Source organism: Mustela erminea, chromosome 16 (genome assembly GCF_009829155.1).
Source record: "Mustela erminea isolate mMusErm1 chromosome 16, mMusErm1.Pri, whole genome shotgun sequence".
NCBI lineage: Eukaryota > Metazoa > Chordata > Mammalia > Carnivora > Mustelidae > Mustela > Mustela erminea.
The window spans coordinates 57,317,484-57,326,789 of NC_045629.1; the positions used below are offsets into that span (position 1 = coordinate 57,317,484).

General features: G+C 36.3%; 1 non-coding gene across 1 annotated transcript; it reads right to left on the reverse strand.

Annotated features, from left to right (window-relative positions):
* Window positions 1-8,407: 8,407 nt before the first annotated feature.
* Window positions 8,408-8,514, reverse strand: LOC116575595. Its single transcript, XR_004279857.1, has one exon. It is a non-coding gene; the product is annotated as a U6 spliceosomal RNA (small nuclear RNA).
* Window positions 8,515-9,306: the final 792 nt, after the last annotated feature.

Consider the following 9,306-nt stretch of genomic DNA (forward strand, 5'->3'; position numbering starts at 1 on the left):
CTCTGCTTTTGGCTCAGGTCATGATCCCAGGGTCCTGAGCCCCTCATGGAGCCCCACATTGCATCGGGCTCTCTGCTCTGCAGGGAGCCTGCTTCCCTTCCTCTCTCTCTGCCTGCCTCTCTGCCTACTTGTGATCTCTGTCTGTCAAATAAATACGTAAAATCTTAAAAAAAAAAAAAAAAACGGAGATGGAAGTGTGTAGTTTATTGAATACACCACAGGGGAGCAGTGGAAAGGACAGCAGAGAGGTGACCTGCTGGAATTTTATAGTTTTCCTTTTTACATTTGGGTCTATAATCCTTTTGAGGTAATTTTTGTGAAGAATATAAAGTTTTCATTTAAATATGTTTCTGTCCAGTTGTTTCAGCACCATGTGTAGAAAGATGATCTTTTCTTTATTGTAATGAATTGTTTCTTTGTCAAAGATCAGTTCATAAGTATTTTTTTTAAATTTTTAATTTTTTTTTATTTTTTATAAACATATATTTTTATCCCCAGGGGTACAGGACTGTGAATCGCCAGGTTTACACACTTCACAGCACTCACCAAAGTTCATAAGTAATTTTAAGGGGATATTTTTATAACATAATCTTTGCCCCAATAAACTTTTATCCAGTGGTTTTAATACACTTTTTTTTGTGATTGTCACCTCCATTAATTTGTTATATTGATGACTGCAAAATTAACCTGATTGTTATTGCTATTTTCATACCCAAATTTCTTTTTTTTTTTTTTTTTTTGGACAGACAGCACAAGTAGGCAGAGAGGCAGGGAGTGGGGGGGTGGTCTGGAAGGAAGCAGGCTCTGTGCTCAGCAGAGAGCCCAATGTGGGGCTCAATTCCAGGACCCTGGGATCTTGACCTTGGCTGAAGGCAGAGGCTTTAACCCACTGAGCCACCCAGGCACCCCCATACCTGAAAATTTAATGGCATAAGTTAACCATAATATTTTTTAAGTTTATTATGTTAAAAATAAATGATGTATTTGTGAAAATTAATAAAAGGAAACCTCAATAAAACGAAGTCAGAAGGCCAGAACGGAGAGCTTTCATGCCATACCACTCCGCATCAATTATAGGAAGGATTATATCCTCAAAAGAACAATCCTCAATAGGAAAGAATCATCAGTTTCAGGCCCCAGTAGGAAAAGATCCACATTGCATCTTCTATAAGAAATTGACCACCCCAGAAACTCAACCAATGAGAGACAATTATCACCCTGAGCTCTTGTTTTTCTCCAGTGAAATTTCCTTCCAATTTCCTGTTTCTTCTCCATAAAACAACATTCTTTTGTTTTGTTTGTTGGACTAGCATATGGCTTCTCCTATAACTTGCTTGTCCTGAATTGTAATTCTCTGATATTCCTGAATGACCTGTTTTGTTGGTAATATAACTGACTTTTATTTTTAAGATCAGCATATTCAAAGTTGGGATATTAAAAGAATATTTAAAGAAATGCTTAAACCAAGGAATAACTTTAGTCAACATATAAAGATACACCATAAATGCATTTGTATTTCATTTAAAAGAAGCATTTAACTACTTCTCATATATTGGCATAAAGTATTGTAAAAATATTTTTCTTCTAATGTCTTACCATGATATAAAATGTCACTCTATATTTGTTCGTTGAACATCATTCATGTATTCAGTCATTAATTAATCTAAACAAGCACATTTATTATCTAGCCATTTATTTGTTCAGAACCAGGTGAGGTGTTGGTGGGAGAAGATAAAAGACATTGCACTTACTCTCAGGAAAATTAAAATTTGGTGTGAAAATAGATGATTTAATATGGCTTGAAGGATATTGCCTGCAAACAAAAATGCTAAAATAAGTTATTCACTGAGCATGGGTTTTGAATTATTTTTTCTAATATAATCAACCTCAAGTAACACACAAAAAAAATTTAATAAACTTCCTAGAAAAAAATTGGTGAGAAAAAACTTAATAATGGCCAAACTGCTCATCTAAATATAATCTCTTTATGTAATCGTGTAAAAATTCTCTAACAGCATAGGTTAGGGATCCTAGTTCCCTACCTAGAGTGATTACTTCCCTGTTTTATAATTATATAAACATTCTTTTAACTTTTTTAAATTTTAAAAGTAAAATTGTTTTTCTCACTATTTTAAAAGGATATTACTGTGTTCAAAACTAGTAATCTAAACTAAGACTAGTACTCAAAGACTTTGTCCTCCTCAAAATATAAAAATTGTGATTTTTAACTCTAAGCATTTCCATCAACTTTCATGTATCCATTTACTACTCAAGATTCTAATACCCATATTATTTTAAAACATTCATTCAGGGGTGCCTGAGTGGCTCAGTGGGTTAAGTCTCTGCCTTCAGGTCGGGTCATGATCTCAGGGTCCTGGGATCAAGCCCCACATTGGGCTCTCTGCTCAGCAGGGAGCCTGCTTCTCCCTCTTTCTGCCTGCCTCTCTGCCTACTTGTGATCTCTGTCAAATAAATAAATAAAATCTTTAAAAAAAAATAAAACATTCATTCAGCTACATCTTCTTTTAAAAGAATGTACTTAATTTTAGTTTTAAAAGACATGTAGTTTTGTAGTACATTAACTTCAGTTAAAGAATTATAATGTTCATGCTCTAAATTTTTAGTCTGTTCTTTGGCCATCTATTCTGAAGACTTTCATATCTGGTGTGGAGGGAATTGGTATCCTTGTTCACAGAAGCTGCCGCTTCTTTTAGCTTCTGGGAAACAATAATACTGCCTAGCAGTTTGCGACGACAATGAAATGAGGTAATGCATATCCAACGCTTACCACAATACTTAGCATTTATAAAGTGATCAATCAATTCTAGTAATTTTTATAAAATCCAAAGTTTTTATTAAAAGGTTCTAACTTTAAATAACTGGACTCTGCCTGGTTCTCCAACCTTCTCAGTGTTTCCTACTCTTCCTCTTAATACTTAGAGCTTCCACCATAATGAAATTCTTATAGATAAATATGCCTACCTGTTCAGATCTCTGGGACTTTGCACATGCTCATCTTTTTATTGGAATGTCTGTTCTTGTCGGTCACCTTCAAAACTTCTGTTCTCCCGGGGCACCTGGTGGCTCAGTGGGTTAAGCCTCTGCCTTCAGCTCAGGTCATGATCTCAGGGTCCTGGGATCGAACCCCACATTGGGCTCTCTGCTCAGTGGGGAGCCTGCTTCTCTCTCTCTCTCTGCCTGCCTCTCTGCCTACTTGTGATCTCTCTCTCTCTCTGTAAAATAAATAAATAAAATTAAAAAAAACAAAAAACAACAAAAAAAAACTTATGTTCTCCCTTCAAAGTTTAAATCCAACATCATTGCCTTGGGAAGCATTCCTAGATTGCTTCGAGGTAGAGTTGACTATTGTCATTTGTGTGTCTCCAAAATTCACTATTACAGTGAATTATAGCACCTAAGTCACTGTGTATGGAAAGTACTTTTGTGGGTCTGATTCCCACTCTCAAAGCTCTTTGAAAGAGCAGGAACCAGTCAATGGCACTCTGCACAGGATAGTGGCTGGTAGATAGCTGGTATTCAAAGAATGTTTGATGTAGTATTTATAAGAGCTTCAAAATATTACATCTTGCATACAGATGGCCAAACCCAAAACATCAAATAATGAGGAAGAGTCCATAAGATACAGTAATTATGGGGGAGGAATAAGAAGCTTGGTGTGGGAAATATTATAAAGAGGAATTTCAGATTCTACATAAACATTCCCTACTTCAGAAATGAGATTTAGGCTTACCTTTTTCTGTTTAGGTAGGTCTAGTGCTGATCTGAATGTTTGTGTCTTCCCCAAATTCATAAGTTTAAAATCTTAATACCTGATAAGATAGTGTTAGAAGTTAGGGCTTCTGAGAGGTAGGTACTTAGGGCATGAGGGTAGAGTCTTCATGAGTGAAGTTAGTGTTCTTATAATAGGCCCGCATAGAGATCCCTTTCCCCTTCCACCAAATGAGGATGCAGCAAAAATACGCCAACTGTGAACTAGGGAAAGTGACCTTACCCTACTATGCCGGGCTGTCCTGACCTTGAACTTCCCAGTGTCCAGAACTATGAGAAAATAAATTTCTATAGTGTATAAGTTTTCCAACCTGTGTTATTTATTATTTACTAAGACAGAAACCCTACTCTCAGTACCAAAACCTGTATTAGGGTTCTCCATAGAAACAGAATCGGAAGGATATATGAAGAGATTTATTATAGGAATCAGCTGACACAGTTATGGAGGCTGAGAAACCCCCGAGTCTATGATCTGTAACCTAGAGAACCAGAAAAGCTGGTGTTATAATTCAGTCTGAATCTGAGGCCTGAGAACCAGGAGGTCCAGTATCAGGGCAAAAAATGGTGGACATCCAACTCAGGAAGAGAGAATTTACCCTTCCTAAGCCTTTTTGCTCTTTTCAGGCCCTCGTTGGGTTAGATAATGCTGGCCCACATTGGTGAGGACAGATCTCTTCACTCAGTCTACTGAATCAGATGTTAATCTCTTCCAGACTCTTTCAAGATCACATCCAGAAATAATGTTTTAGCAGGTATCTGGGTGTCTCCTAGACCAGTTAAGTTAGCACATAAATTCATGTTAGACACAGTGCACTTCTGGTCTCCCAATAGAAATATTAGAATCAGGCGTGTCTTGTTATCTAAGGACTCTTAGGGTTTGAAGAGATTTTTTAAAGTGTCAATTTATTTTTGGTTCAAAAATGCAGATTTTTAATGCCAAGAGCTCACTTTATTATATCAAAAACAATGTGCAAATGCAGACATCTTTTTGACTTCCTTTATAAAGTATAATGAAATAATAACATTTTATTTGTAAGGCCCGAGTATAAAATGAAAGATTTTGGTAACTTAGGGACAGTGCAAATCATTAGTAAGCAACCCATTGCTCAAATAATCTAACCTATTTGATGACATAGAAAACAGCTCCTCTGATTTTTAGATGTGCGATTAGAGTGCAGCTTGAGTCCCAAATCTGCTTGCAGCCCATGATACACTCCTGCTGAGTGAGCTGTCTGATTGCCTCCTTGAAGACATTTTATTGTTGATCACAATTTAAGTCAATGTATTATTAATTTTGTTGGTAACTTGATTTTGATATGCTTTGTGCCAGCCTTTTAAAAATTCTCAGTAGCATTTACATGAAGGGAGCTAAATACATCTCGAGCATTAACTCCACAGGTGGTCTTGTTGAATGACTTTCTCCAGTGTTCTCTGGGGAATTATGTCATTTTCAGTGGTTGGAAGTTATTTTTTTAAATTGAGTTATCATTTCCACAACTATAACTGTTATCTCCCACAAATAAGGGCACATCTGTAAGTGATTCTAATTCAGTGTTCCATTCAACCAGTATCAAATGGTACTGTCTTTCATAGTCTGAATATCACCCCCAGAGAACTTTACGTTATTTGTTTTTGGGTCCTTGATGTGGTAAGAATATTAAGTGATTCTTTATTACTACTGATAGAGGTATTTTTCTTATATATGGAAGTCAAGGGTAACTGCTAAATTAATTTAATAATTAGTGAAGACTCTCATATTTCATCTCTCATAAAATCCAGCAATGAAAATATAATTAAAACATTATTACATTTATCAATACTAATTTTAGGAGTAACTATTTACAAGTGATTGAATAATATTAAGAAGCAAGTTGAGGTTGGTAGTCAAGGTCATTTTCTATTTGTCAATTCCTATTTATCTGTTCTTCCCCCCCATCCTACTTGTATGGACAATAAAAATAATTCTTCCTTAAATATAAATACACATATCCCCCCTGTATCTGTAGATTTGTTAGAAGTTAGTTGGACAGTTAAGTAGTCAAGGCCAGGGTCCCCAACAAGAAGATATGGAGTCAGGACAGCTAAGATTAAACAGCACTAACATTCTGCTTTGCAGCATAGACAGAACCATACTACCATTCTGTTTTGCAGCCTTTGCAGAAATGACTTCTGCAAAACATCCTAAAATAAGACAATTAACCACAGAGCATTTGTCATTATCATGGGCGAGGGGCAGATAAGACTCAGCCTCCAGATGTCACTCTTATATGACATTTACAAGCAAATATTATAAAAGAAGGAAAAACATTTTTCTTAAGGAGTCTGTAGTAGTAACAATGAGACCTAGGATGATCTTTAATGAAGTCATAATTCTGGGATATTAGCTAGTCTCAGAGTCACAGTTTTCTCATTTCTAAGTGGGGATTATAGTGTTGAGTAGTTGTGAAAACTAAGATACACTGAAAGTGCTTTATAAGGCTAAATTACTGTATAAAAGGGAAGTCTTTATTTTTACATTTGCCATTTGTCTTTATCAACAAATCTTCTTTTTTGAAAGATAGTAACAAGCCAAAGTCATGCAATTATTCCCCATTTATGTCTTATTACCTAAACATAAACAGCCCAGGTACTTTCCAGAGAACCCTGAAATAAATCCATACAAGAACAGTCCACTGATATTTGACAAGGGTGTTAGTAATACCCAATGAGAAAATGACAGTGTCCTCAACAAATAGTGTTGGAAAAACTGGATATCCATATTTTAAAAAAGAGATTGGACCCCCATCATACCCCAAATAGACTCAAAATGTATTAAAGAGTTAATATAAGTCTTGGAACTATAAAATTCTTAGATGGAAACTTGGGAAAAATCTTGACATTGGACTTGGCACTGGTTTTTCTGGATCTGAAACCAGAAGCACAGGAACAAAAAAAGAAAGCAGAGAAGGAAACAGTTTCTTTCCCAGAATCTCTGGAAAGGAACACAGCCTACCAACATACTGACTTGAGCCCAATGAGACCTGTTTCTAACTTCTGACCTACAGAACTGTAAAATAATAAATTTGTGTTGTTTTAAGCCATTAACTTGGTGGTAATTTATTATGGCAGCTATAGAAAACAGATACAACCAAGTAGTTCAAAACTCCTAGAGAAAACATTAAGTGATAACCCTCACAGGAAGCAAATCATTTCTCTAATAATGACAAAAAATCACTTTCTTGTACCTTTTATTTATTTGTTATTACTATTTTTAAAGATTTTATTTATTTATTTGACAGAGAGTGAGATCACAAGTATGCAGAGAGAGAGAAGGAAGCAGGCTCTCTGCTGAGCAGAGATCCCAATGTGGAGCTCGATCCCAGGACCCTGGGATCATGACCTGAGCCGAAGGCAGAGGCTTTAACTCACTGAGCCACCCAGGCGCCCCTTTCTTGTACCTTTAAAATAGTAAAACTAATTAATAATTTATGCAGTATAGTAAACATAAAATGGTAATGGAGATAGTTTCAAACGCATCTCATGGAGATAGACAAGGAAAGGCACCAAAGGAAGGTACCTAAACCGGATACAGTGGAGAGAAAACATTTCTGGGATAAGTGGTAGTGATCTCTAAGCAGTGACTCAAAAGATGATTAAATCTTTGTCACATGGGTAGAGATAGGGTGTTGAAAGGACAATCTATATTTGAAAAGATTGGAAGTTTAAATAAAGCATGGTAGTCAAGAAATAAGATAAATTCAGACTAAGAAGATCCAAAGTGGCAAAATAAGATGTCAATGTGAGGGTTCATTTTAAGAAATACCTACATCCCTAAGTCTTCCATATCACTAGACCCTGCAGCTTCAAGACTAATTACATATGGGTAAGAGAAATGAGAAGAAAAAATTGCTAATTTCTCATCAGTACCAACTCATGAAGTTATCCAGTCATGAACAACTCTAACTCCTACTATCTGTATTTCCAAACAAGTATGAACTACAGTCCTGTGACATATTGTCTATTTTAAGAAACTGATGCCACCAAATTCATTTCTTTATAAACAGAATCAAAGCACATAATTACAATTTCAGAGATTTCCATCCCATTAGCTATTCTGAACACTTACACTATCATTCTGGAAACACCAGTTGCAACAGAAAAATAGTAACCCATTAAATTTGTAAGTCCCAAAATACCTGAAGCATCTGTCTTTTAAGATGAACTTGGAGAAGAAATTACACAGAAGATAGACTTGGTGACAATCTGTCATCAACAGTAACCCAAACACATTAAGTGTTTTTATATATGCCTTTTAAGTGTCAGTAAAGATGACACATCCTGGGCATAGCAGAGCAGCTGCCACCAATGGAAACTGCCTTGTTTTATCTTTCCCTCTTTTATGGTTTACTTTTCACTGACCAGAAGATGTTACAGCCACAGACGTAATTTAGAGAATGACCCTGAATACTCTATAAACATTGATTTCATGGAGAATGCTTCACAATTTTCTGCATGTCCTTTGTATTTTTAAGTCTGAGTCCCTTCATCCATATGTCCATCTATGATAGTCATCTGAGAGCCAAAATTTGTTAATTAATATCAAAATTCATATTTCAAATGAAAACTTAAAGGAAAGAACAATATTCAGTTACACTCTTAAAAATGTGTGTATCATCCTTGCACAGAGACCACCTAATCTTCTCTGTATCTTTCCAACTTTAATATATGTGCTGTCAAAGCTAGCGCTGTAATGTTTACTTTTAAACCCACTAATCTTATGTTTCAGGCAAATATAAGTTTGGGACAAACAGTACTATTATCAGCTGTAAGAAATCTAAAAAAATTTGCTGTGGCAGAAACTGGACAATCTGACACATGGACACATATTTTTCTTTGACAACATCTATTTTAGCGACAGTAATTTCTTCCTCTCTCATGTTTCCAGGACCCTCCTAGAACCAGAGAAATGGAAAGTTATGAAGAAGTTAGGTTTTGTGGGTACACGACACTTTCTTTTCCAAACCTCCCTTCTTCTTGGTCCTCATCTCTAGAGATCAGTAGTTGTATACTTGTTTGTTTTGCCTTTAGAAAAAATACAAAAAAGAGGGGCATGTGGGTGGCTCAGTTGGTTAAGAGTCTGCCTTGGGCTCGGGTCATGATCCGAGGGTCCTGGGATGGAGGCCTGTGTTGGGGTCCCTGCTCAGGGAGCCTGCTTCTCCCTTTCCCTCTGCTGCTCCCGCTGCTTGTGCTCTCTCTCTCTCTCTGTCTCTCTCAAATAAATAAATAAAATCTTAAAAAAAAAAGAAAAAATACCACATCTTCTTGATCCATTCATCTGTTGATGGACATCTAGGTTCTTTCCATAGTTTGGCTATTGTGGACATTTTATGAGAAAGTGGTGATGCAACATGGGGGCTTAAGTGGGTAGAAGAAGAATCAATGAAACAATATGGGATTGGGAGGGAGACAAACCATAAGTGACTCTTAATCTCACAAAACAAACTGAGGGTTGCTGGGGGGAGGGGGTTTGGGAGAAGG